Below are 12230 nucleotides of genomic sequence, written 5' to 3' on the forward strand. Positions count from 1 at the left end.
GGAGTTAGTTACAAAGGTTAAGGCAGCATAATTTAAGGGTAAAGATAAGTAAGTGTGAATTTTTTAAAAACAGAAACTAGTCTATCTAGGTTTCACGGTTTCTAGTGAAGGTCTTAAAGTCGTCCACGATAAGGTGTCGGCTATCCGTAACTTTCCGATACCTACTAACGTCAAGGGAATACAGCAATTTTTAGGGTGTAGCGGATATTATAGGAGGTTCATTAGGAACTACTCCATCATAGCCGCTCCCCTAACCGATCTTATAAAAAAGGGCGTAGATTTCGTATGGTCTGAAATTCATCAACAGGCGTTCGATAAATTGAAAGATGAACTGTGTAGTTCTCCTATCTTGAAATTTCCTGACTTCAATAAGGAATTTTTCATAGCAACAGACGCCTCAGACCTAGGAGTAGGTGGGGTATTGCTTCAACAATATGATAGACAGTTTTTCCCTATAGCTTTTTATTCACGTAAACTGAGACCTTCCGAAAGTAAATATGCAGTAATAGACAAGGAAGGGCTCGCTATTGTTAATTCACTCGTGCACTTTAAGTTCATAATATACGGTTATCCCGTCAAGGTTCTCACTGATCATAAGCCCCTAACCGACTTCTTTAAAGGCTTTAGTCACAGCCCCAAGCGAACTCGGTGGCACATGATCATTCAGGACTTTGGCGCGAGGATCGGGTATTTACCTGGGAAAGCAAATATCATTGCTGACGCATTATCACGCAACCCCTCTTCATCTTGTACCGAGCCATTAGCTGAATTAATAGATATCTCAACCTCCATGCCCGTTGTTAAAACTATATCCGAACAGGAAGATCTGGGCTGGAGTGCTGAACTATTACAGACAGAACAAAGAAAAGATCCGCAAATAGAAAAAATCATCATTGCGTTAAACGGAAATCCGAAGGGAAAAGAATACCTAAAGTATAAGCAACAGAATTATATCCTACAGGAAATCTCCTGTGAGATCTGTGACGAGGAAAACCCGCAACACACCGCAGTTGAATAACAACCAGGTGGTGGTGCCTATCTCACTCATACCCACTGTCTTAAAGTGGTTGCATGAAAAAATCCACTGCACGGACAATCCGGGTTATACCCTAATGTCACAGAAAGCCAAATCCTTATTTTATTGGCATACGATGCTTAGAGATATAAAAAAGCACATAGCAAATTGTCGCACTTGTCAAGAATACAAAAAGGGCACACGAAGACACCTAGTCAGCCTAGGGCTTACCCGTGCCAAATCAACCCTTTGAAAGAGTACATTTAGATTTATTAACAGGGTTTTACGAGTCAGACAGAGGAAATAAGCACCTCCTAGTAATTATAGGGACGCTTTGACTCGATATACAGAACTTATAGCGCTTAAAACAAAAACCGCGGTTGAGTGCGCTAGGAAGTTTTACGAGTGCTACATTTGTAAACATGGAATTCCACACATCATTATCTCAGACTCGGGCGGGGGAGGGTTCAATAATCATTTCCTTAACTCTTGTGCGAATTCCTTAGTATTAAAGAAAGTCAATACCATGATCTATCACCCAGAGTCTAATGGGCTAGTGGAAAGGGCAAATCGTAAGTTTTAAAACATTTTAAGGGTCAACCTAGGGGGGGCAGATCCCAACTGGACATTGCCATACCTGCGGTACTAAGCACACTTAATCACTCGTATCACGTGTCTATTAAAATGACACCGCACGAGGGCACTGTACGGTATCCCGGCCCGAACGCCTTTTCACATCTTAAAGCCTACAACTAATTTTATCAAATCCTCTAAAGGATGTTATGGATGCAAGCATAAGTCGATATAATATAATTCGTAAGAATTTAGAAGAAGCACAGATCCTAATGAAAAAAAATCATGATAAAATAGCTAAGCCAACTAGAACATATGCCGTGGGCGATCAGGTATACATACAAGTATACGTGCGTAAAGGTTTAAATTATAAACTGACACCTAAGTTTGAAGGCCCGTTTAACATTTTAGAAAATTTAACGGCCAATAGAGTTAGGGTTCAAAATGTATCCAAACCCACTGATGTGAGAATAGTCCCATTGGCACATATCAGAATCTAAAGAAAGGTAGTGAAGTGAGGGAAAAAAATGGTTGTATTTATGAACTTGTATAATAATGTTTATATATATATCTATTAATCATATGTATGTAAACCTATTCTTTTACGCGAGTTATTACATCTGTTTTACTCATTGCAGGTTTTCAAAAATGAATCTGTTATTGTTAGGAGTGATATTGTGTATTCGACATCTTTGTTGTATGGAAAGAGTGTTAGGACTAAAGACATAGAATTTAATCATGGCTCGATTATCGAGAGAATCGATGATGTATTCATCGTGTCAAGTAATATTGTTATCGAGGTAGATATGCACGCCATTTTCTTACCTGAAGATGACGTCCTTAACTTAAAGAATGACCTGATGAGGTTTTGGTATTTCCCTTAAGGAAATGCATGAACTAATTTTCATGCTAACTCAGAGATTTCACTAGCTCAAACGCTAAGCGTCGCGGAAATGTTGTCTTATGACATACAAAATAAAACCGCCGAGGCAGAAGAACTCGCTCGTGACCTGCTGATGTGGTCTGTGCGGCACAATACTGTTGAGCGTCGCAACCCGCTTATTCTAGCTGGACTAAACATTTTAGGATCAGTTGCGAATCTAGGTTTAGGAATCTCAAATCGCCTCAAGATAAATAATCAAAATAAAAGAATTGAGTTTTTGCAACACAAAACGGAACTGGCCTTATCAGAACTTCGCAGCCAGTTATCTTCGATCAATCAAATAATGAATATCGTTAATGAACATTCAAATAATATCGATCAGGTCATGGAAGTTCAACATTTGCTGGCTACTTTAGCTTACTATAGTTCGAAAATAGATCATATCCGTGTGAAAATATCACATTTTATTGAAAAGTCAAAAGATTACGTAGAAGCAATTACGTTAGCAACAAAGGGTGTGTTATCGCCTCACCTCATGCCTATAAAAGATCTGACGTTAACTTTAGAAAACGGACGGGAGAAGCTAGGTTATATTCCTTTATTGGATGCCCATAAAGTAGAATTCTATTATAGCCTAATATCAGTCAGCGTAGAAAATTATAGAATTATGATCACGATTCCTTTTGATTCTTCCGATGCTTGGCAATCATACAAAATAGCACCGTTTCCTACTTTTATGACGAATAACTCAAATCCAGTAATATCCAATTTAACAGGGCATGTACTGATTTCTTCTGATAAGAAATCATTTACAGTCATTAAAGACTTAGATAAACTCACTCACTGTTTTCAGAAGCCATGAATAATAAAATTTGTACAGCTGACTCTTTTGGAATTCTATCCTATATCAACGATTCATGTGAGTTAGACATAGTGCTAAACGGCTCTCTCTCTCATACAAGCGAAGGTTGTCGTGGGGAAACTTTATCCTTTTTCGGTAATAAATTCAATTACAGGATGAATAATGGTTCCTGGATCCGTTATGATAAGGCCGGATTCGACGTCGTGTGTCCGGCACCATCCACCGCCCATGCCCCTATCTTCGTAGCAGCCGATGGTTGTACGGGGACATCTACAAATTATACCGTCAGAGAGGTCAACACGATAATACGTGAGAAGGCGTATTTCGCGAACTACACGTGGGCTACAAACAATCATCCCATCACTACCTCTCCCATACAACGCGCGAGTAGCTCATCGTCTGTCGCAACTGGCTGAGATGACCCACGCGTCATCGACTTATGCAGGTGGAGAACATCTTCGCTACTACATTCTGCTAGCCGTGTTCAGCGTTGACGGCCATATTGGTTATCGCCGTCAACATCTTGCTTGGCGTAGGCTGAGGCGTAAACAGAAAGATCTCCAAGGGAACGTACTGGCCCGTCTGGATGACGTACCCGTTTAAACTCAAGTCGTTTGCGTTTAGGGCCGCCTGAACCTGGCCACTTCAGTTCGTGCCTAGGGAATTGTCTGGAATTGTGTTGTGTGTGAAAAGCGGTCCGTATGCTGCAACAATGTAGGACAGAAAGACTCACGCCTTTGCATTTGAACAGTTAAAATATCTCCAGGGCACCTAATAAAATCATTATAGCCCAATATTATATTAATTAATATATTCCTAAAGGTATTTTTCGGGCACCTAATAAAATATCAGCCCTATATATTGAATTTCTGCAGAATTACATTGTTATACTATTATACAATTATATTATCTATTATAAAGAGTGACAAGTACTCTTTAACTATTATCCATGATCATGCTATAATCATTATTTAGTAAACCATTATTCTTAATCAGGTTACCTGTTATCATATTAATCATGTATCATGTTTTGATTTTTACCATTTTATTATTTTGGGTACATAATCATTATTATTACCAAACATGGATCTATATTTTCCATGCATTTATCTTTGTTTATGAATATGTCAACAAGGGTATGTAACAGAACCTTTTTGTGCATTTAATCACTTAGTATGTTACGAGCACGCTCCTATGAACAATGTTTAAAGTAATTTTTTTTTGTTATTCAAGGCTTGAATAGGTAGCAGACCGAGCCTAATGTAAGAATTACATTATATATATAAACCAGTGACTGGGGTCATGGCATTAGGAGGGTTCTACGTGGACCAAAGCAGACCTTAGATTACGCTATGCGTTGTCTGCAGTAGCCTGATCTAGCTCAAAGCTTTGTCAACATTTTTATGTTATGATAACTTTGCACAACAACTTCCATGGGAAGAGGTTGACCTGTTAACCTACGCCGGAAACTTGTAACTTCCGAGCCGGCGAACTACGTATGTGTTTTTTATATGAATTGCTGAGATAGCTAATGTTCCGCTATCGACGCGATGCTTTAGAATGGCAGTTCGAAGCCAAATCTCAAACATATCGGTCGTCCGACCGAGCTGCATCTCCTAGTATGGAGTTACAGAATAAAGTTGTTACTTGTGCAACTAGCCTGTTTGAATCATCTCCTCTAGACAAGAAAGAACCTCTCTACTAAGATATCCAAGGGAGATGAGAGGAACCAAACATTACTTACGGACAACAGCCGTAAGGAAAAAACAAAAAGTCTATCGCCAAGCGATAAGACATTAGAGATTTAGCACTGGTATACTGGTAACTGTGATTACTTGGTGGTAAATTTTCTGTGAGTATTACACCTTGTTGTTACCCTATAGTGGGTAGGGATGTCAGTGCACCTCATTCGGTGCAATGTGGCATTACTTTAAGGTCCTTGGCATGTTCCTTCGGCCCCTAGCTGCAACTCCTTTCATTCCTTTTCCTGTTACCTCCTTTCATATTCTCTTTAGTCCATATTATTTCGCACCCACAGTGCAACTGCGAGATGTCCCTCCTGTTACACCTTTCAAACCTTTTCACTGTCAGTTTCCGTTTCAGCGTTGATAACCTCATAGGTCCCAGTGCTTGGCCTTTGGCCTAAATTCTACTATATTCTGTTCTGTTCTCGAAAGCGTTGCTCATAGCAGAGTCTGTTCATCCTAGTTCTTTTAGAAGGAGTAAACGGAAAATCTGCATACTGCCTTTTCATGTGATGGGTAGAATTCCTGCTCTTGTTCTCAGACTTAGCCCAGAATTCCTTTTGTCCTTGATTAGTGGTCTCATTATAAAAAAAAAAATTCCGTGTAATGTGATAAGGTAACGTATACATTTAGGCCTGTATAGTTTTTTAACGCGAAACAGGCTCTATGTCACCGTTGGCTACTATGTACCATCGGCTGCTATGTACCATCCCTGGCTGCTATGTAGGCATCCATGGCTGCTATGTAGATCCATGCTGCTATGTACCATCCTGGGGAGAAGAGGGGCTACTAATTTATCCCCATAGACTCTCTCTCTCTCTCTCTCTCTCTCTCTCTCTCTCTCTCTCTCTCTCTCTGAACTGAACAGTTTTTTGACATGAGTTTTTTAACCCCATTGCTCATATCTTTTTTTTTTTTTGTCTATGGTTATGTCCCCTTATACTACTATTTGAAGTGTTCTTTGCGCTCAGCACCCATGACTATCTTTTTAAAATTGTCTTTTTGGTTAAGTGAAGGTGGTCTGTGCTACATAAGACATGAAAATGAGATTATAAACACGGCTGCATAAATGAAATAACCTGTTGATTGCATTGCTTCGTCTTTGTAAACACTTATTAATGCTTGTGGAGAACGTATGTGCTATCTAAAAATGTGACAAGATACAATTTCTTGGAAATCTTCTGCATAGACGATTTTATTTTAATGACAAATTTAATTTCTTGCAGATGGTGTGACAACGCGGACGACCCATGGTACGTGTTTCTATTTGTTATTATTTGTGTCTGAACGTCTTAGAGAAATAAAAGTTTCTGTTAGTTTTACTAGACCACTGAACTGGTTAACAGCTCTCCTAAGGCTCTGGCCCAAAGGATTAGCTTTTTCCACGTGCTAGGAACCATTGGTTTTTCTTAGCACTGGGTCCTACAGCTTATTGTGAGATCAGAACCACATTATATCGAGAAATGAACTTTTATCACCAGAAATTAATTCCTCTGATTCCGCACTGAGCTGCCGCGGGAACCGAATTTCGGCTACCAGATTGATAGTCGAGTACGGAACCCACTCGGCCACTGAGGAACTCTTAGGGAAATAGAATTGTTCATGATGTTCTTACTCAGATGTATCGAGATAATCTGTTATTTTCCATTTATTCCAGTAACTTGATTCCTAAGAAGGAATCTTTTTTACTTTATGTAACGAGATTTGTTGATGCTGATCAAATGAGTCACCGTTTATTTATTTATTTATCCCGTAGGAAGGTCAATAGTACCATCAGTGCACCTCACGGGGTGCCACTGTAGGCTTTAGTAAAAGGTTCTTTGCAGCGCCCTTCGACCACTAGCTGCAACCCCTTTCATTCCTTTTACTGTACCTCCAATCATATTATCTTTCTTGCATTAGATATCCACCCTCTCCCAACAATTATTTCAGAGTGCAACTGCTTTGAGCTTTTCCTCCAGTTACACCTTGTAAACCTAGCTACTCTCAATATATACGTATATATATATATATATATATATATATATATATATATATATATATAATAATAATAAAAGGACCCCATAAAAACACCAAAATATAGAGAGAAAAGTACTATATTTCAGAGACTGCTGTCTCCCTCTTCAGGTAGATGAATGAGAAAAGTTTACAGAAAAGGAGGTATTTATATCAAGAGGTCCATCCACAGGCAAGCCAATTTAGGTCACCCACCCCGCTGATAATCTTCCCTTAATCTTCTTAAGCGTTGGGTTGAATGAAAACCTTGTCGATCGTATCTGAAATCCATGCTCCTTTTGAGATGTTCATTACCTTCCTCTCTTTTATTAAGGCCGATTCCATCATTTGACTCTTGTACCGCAGTTGCTGCTATAAATTACACGTGACAAATTCCAGTTTATTCTATGGTTATGTTCATTTATATGGTTGAAAATAGCTGAGTTCTGTTGTCCATGCCTAACTGACCGTTTGTGTTGTATTAATCTCTGAGGAAGTGATTTACCTGTAAATCCGATGTAAGATTGGTCACAGTCCTGGCATGGGATTTGGTAAACCCCAATGTCCTTGGGAGATGTCTTTTGTTGGACGTTAATCAGGGATTTGGCTAAGGTGTTTGTGGGTAAGTAAATGCAATAAGGTTAAAAGATCAGTGTTTGGATCCATGGTTTTTAAGAGCACTACGGTATATAGCCCAGAATATATAGATGAGGATATAGATAAGATTCGGAATACAGGCAAGAAACTGAAATATCCAGATAATGTACTAAACAATGCATTAAAAGCGGCAAAAAAACCATGTATCAAAATCAAAAAGAACCTTACAACAACAAAAATTTGCTTGTACCAACTTATAATAGTAATATGAAAGATATCCCACATCTCCTGAAGAATTTTGGGGTTAATGTAGTTTTTAAAAACAATAAAACAATGAAACAGGTACTTATTAAGAACTCCCCCGACAATGCTAAAGGATGTGTATATAAAATCCCGTCGTGCAAGTCTTGTGACAACTTTTACATTGGTCACAAACGGGGAAAGCACTGGAAAAAAGAATAGAACAATATAAACAGTGTGTGAGGTATGCACAGGGAAATAGTGGTTATATTTGTACATGTTAGTGAGAACAATCATGCTATTAACTGGGAAGGGGCAAAAAAGCTGGTGTGTTCTAATAATGCATTGGAAAGGAATATCATTGAATCTAGTTTTATAAAAGAAAGTTACAACAATAATATGAACATCAGTCAAGGAATGTAAAACTTGATCCTTTAATATCAAAAGAAATTTGTAAAACTGTGTAAATTTTAAGGTAGGCTGTAGAGATATATGAAAAATAGGATTATTATATTTGTAAACACAGTAAAGGGGGCAGTAGTGGTAATGAGATGTTAAACCCCGCCTCCCTGACACCTGTCAGGTGTGGACTTGTACCCTAAGAGGTAGTATCCCTTGAGAATTTATTGTAAATTTTAGCCAAATGATTTTTGAAAGCCACTCCTACCTTGACACCTGCCTGTGGGTGGATCTGCAGTCTCAAACGGTTGTGTGTATGTTCGTGAATTCTAATATTATGTACCAGTCCTTTGTCAATGGCTTGAAAATAAAGCCGAAACCGTCAGACTACACCCTGTCTCTTATTTTTCACTTGTGGATAGTGTGATAAATGAATCACGTGCTAAAGTGATTATAATCATATATATATATATATATATATATATATATATATATATATATATATAATATAAAAGTTTGTGTGTGTGCATACTTAACGAAACTTTTTCCATTTCTTGGCAGGATTGATAACGCTTACGTTCACAGCGAGTGCTGCTCTGTTTCCCCACATTCCCATGTGTCCCTTCAGACAACTACTGGAAATGGATGTCTTGGACTTGGTTTGGACAACAGGTCAGTTAAGTGATTTGCCTTGCGTTATCTTTATTATAAGGCAGTTTTGTGAAGCTCAATAGGTAATAGCCATATAGTTCAAAAAAGAGCCCACTGAATTCAACATATAGCCCATGTAATTATAAGGAGGAAAAATGTATATATGTATTGAATAAATCACATTGCCGTTATGATTTAGTTTCTGTAGGAGGTTAGAGCCGTCAGTGGACCTCATGTGGTGCACTGTAGGCATCACTTAAGGTCCTTGGCAGCGTGCCTTCGGCCCCTAGCTGCAACCACTCTTGTTCCTTTTACTGTGCCTCCTTTCATATTCTCTTTCTTCATCTTACTTTGCACCCTCCCCTAATACTCGACTCATAGTGCAACTGCTTTGAGGGTTTCTTCTTGTTACACCTTTCAAACCTTTTACTGTCAATTTCCATTTCAGCGTTGAATGACCTTATAGGTCCCAGTGCTTGGCATTTGGCCTGAATTCTATATTCAGCTCTATATTTATTATGTTTGGCCTGAATTCTATATTCACCTCTATATTCATTATGTTTTAGTGAAGCGGAACTAATTTAATCGTCTTAATCTGAATGCATTTCATATCTCGGTGAACGAACAGAGGTGCAGTGCCGTTCCTGCGGAGGAGTTTGGTACTGGAGTCTCACTCCTGGCGAGATCGCTAACATCACTTCGACGTGCTACGACATCGTCAGCACTTCCTCCATGACCCTGAATACCTACATCACAAGCAACCCCAACCCCTGTGGTTTTAATTTTGACTATACCTCTTGTTACTGAAGAATCACAGAGATCCTGCAAGACATATAGAAGAAGAGGAGAGGAATGTTAAATCAATGCAATAGCCAGCTCTTTGAATACTGACGTCACTGCTCTTTACTTTCTTGCTATCTTTTTCTCTTTAGAAAGTTTTCTTATTCAATAGCTCTAGCACGAAAAGCGCTCTATGTTGCAATTGCAATTCATATTTATCGTAATAGAATCATCACTTTATCATATTACCTGTCAAGTACTTTTCGTAAGAGTATTTCTTCGTGATAAGAGGTGATCCAGTGTTTTGTTTTATGGTGTTTATGATTTTATGTCAAAATTCCAGTATTGTTTCGCTGAGATAGGGCATATCTTTAACAAACTATTTTTTAGCTGTGTAATCCAAAGTATAAGTGCCTTATTATACTACGGTTTTTATTATTTTTGTTGCTACAATCTCAAGTATTGGCCACCATACTTGTCGTAGTATCCTGGTTCCATATTGAAGTACAGTATATTTTTCCAGATATATCAATTGATGATGCTGTTTAACTGTTTATTTCTTTTGCTTAATATATTTCTTTGTATTAATTTTTGCAGTATTTAAGTATGAACATATATATATATATATATATATATATATATATATATATATTATATATACTATATATATGTATAATATCAGTTATATATAAGTTAAGAATTCTTTTATAATATCTTTTTGGAACATTATTTGTGATATAGGAATGGAAGTAGTGCTTGTATACTAAGCCAGTAAAAAATTACAACCCGTGATTTTAGTGCAGCACCAGATTTTTCTCATTTGTAATCGTTCGTTTGATTTTAAAATCATAAGATTTCATTTAACTCCTATATTTCATATTGTGTGTAATTCTTCCCTTCAATTTTAAGTGTCATTTGGAGACATTCCCGACTGCTTATTAATTAGTCTGCTTTTAGGAAGAATTCTCAAAATACATCTTCGGTTAGGCCTACTATAGTAGATTCACATCACCCGTGTATCAGATACACAAGTGATGTGAATCTACTGTAGTAGTTTCTCTTTTTTAACTGTTTACTCCTGGCTCTAGATCTCTTCCCGTTTAATTCTGTAGCTACTTTAGGTTGTTTTTACTCAAATTTTAGTCCACTGTTCACAGAGATCAATATTTAGGGTTTGGGTTAAGGGTCTAGCAATTTGGCTCAGTGGTGTGGTAAAATTCCTTTATATATCACCTAGCAGACTGTTGAGCGTTATTTCAGCCACAGGTTGCAAGATTGCTACACCCCTTCTGTCACTTTGTTCTCTGATCTTCATTAAAAAAAAAAAGTAGGCCGACAATTGTTGTTATAGGTGACAAACCTTAAGGACAAATAGGTAGTACAATTGGGTGTCCACATAACAGGCGGGGTGAGTGCAGTTTAGCTTAAGTTTTTCAGTAAATACATTTGTCTCTTCTAAAAATTTGAGGATCCTGCCCATTGGGTTCTTCCGAAATCAGATAGCCAATTGATCTGAGGTAACGTGCTTCTTTGTACTGCATTTTGCATTAGTTAACTGGTGAAATGCTGGTATTTAAGGCAAATAAGAATTATTATTGACTTAGACTACTTACCATGAAAGGTACCTATAGGGACGCCAAACATTCATACAAGTTTTTCGTAGGCAGGGTTGTGGCAGATGTATTCGCGTAAAGTCCGTAAAACGTTAAAATATTAAATTTTAATGTTGCATTTGAAATGGTTTGGAATTGTGCGCACGATGTATATTTTAATTTGCACTGTAAGATTATCAAGAAAAAAATAAGCTACCCTCATGTGCTATGTTGTTTTCTTTTTTGTCACTGCGTTTGCACAGAAAAAAAGTTTCACGTCACTGTCATTGTTTATATCGTAATATATAAGTTGTCTTAATGACTTTAAGCATGCAGCAGACAGAAATGAATTTTGGCGTATACCACAAAGGAGTTGGGCGGTTGAGTATTAAGGAACAGGAAAGGCATTGATGTATATCTGATTTAAAATAAAAGCAATAAATCATACGATTTCACTTCGTTGATCCTACTCCCCGTGCAAAATCAAGATACAAATTCATGTATGCCACCGGGTAGATGTACTACCTAATACTGCATCTAAACGTTATCTGCGTTTTACAGACATTTATTGAAATCAAGAGCAATATCATCCCATCATTGGCGTTTTTTAACAGGAATTTGTAGTACCATTATTAATGCTCATGAGAAGTGGGACCTTGTGGATAATAACGGTAACGTTATTTTTAATTCCGCCGACGTAAATTATTCTTATTTATTTCAATTTTAGTTTTAGTTGCTTAAATACCATCCAATTCCATTCCTGAACACTGTTTTGCCGATGTCATAAATGGAGAAACAAAATTGTTATGAGAGAAATTTAGGGAATAAATAGGTAGTATAAGTAGCTATTGTTTAAGTAATCCAACGGTATAACTGGGTGTAGTACTATGTGTATACT

Source organism: Macrobrachium nipponense, chromosome 15 (genome assembly GCF_015104395.2).
Source record: "Macrobrachium nipponense isolate FS-2020 chromosome 15, ASM1510439v2, whole genome shotgun sequence".
Lineage (NCBI taxonomy): Eukaryota > Metazoa > Arthropoda > Malacostraca > Decapoda > Palaemonidae > Macrobrachium > Macrobrachium nipponense.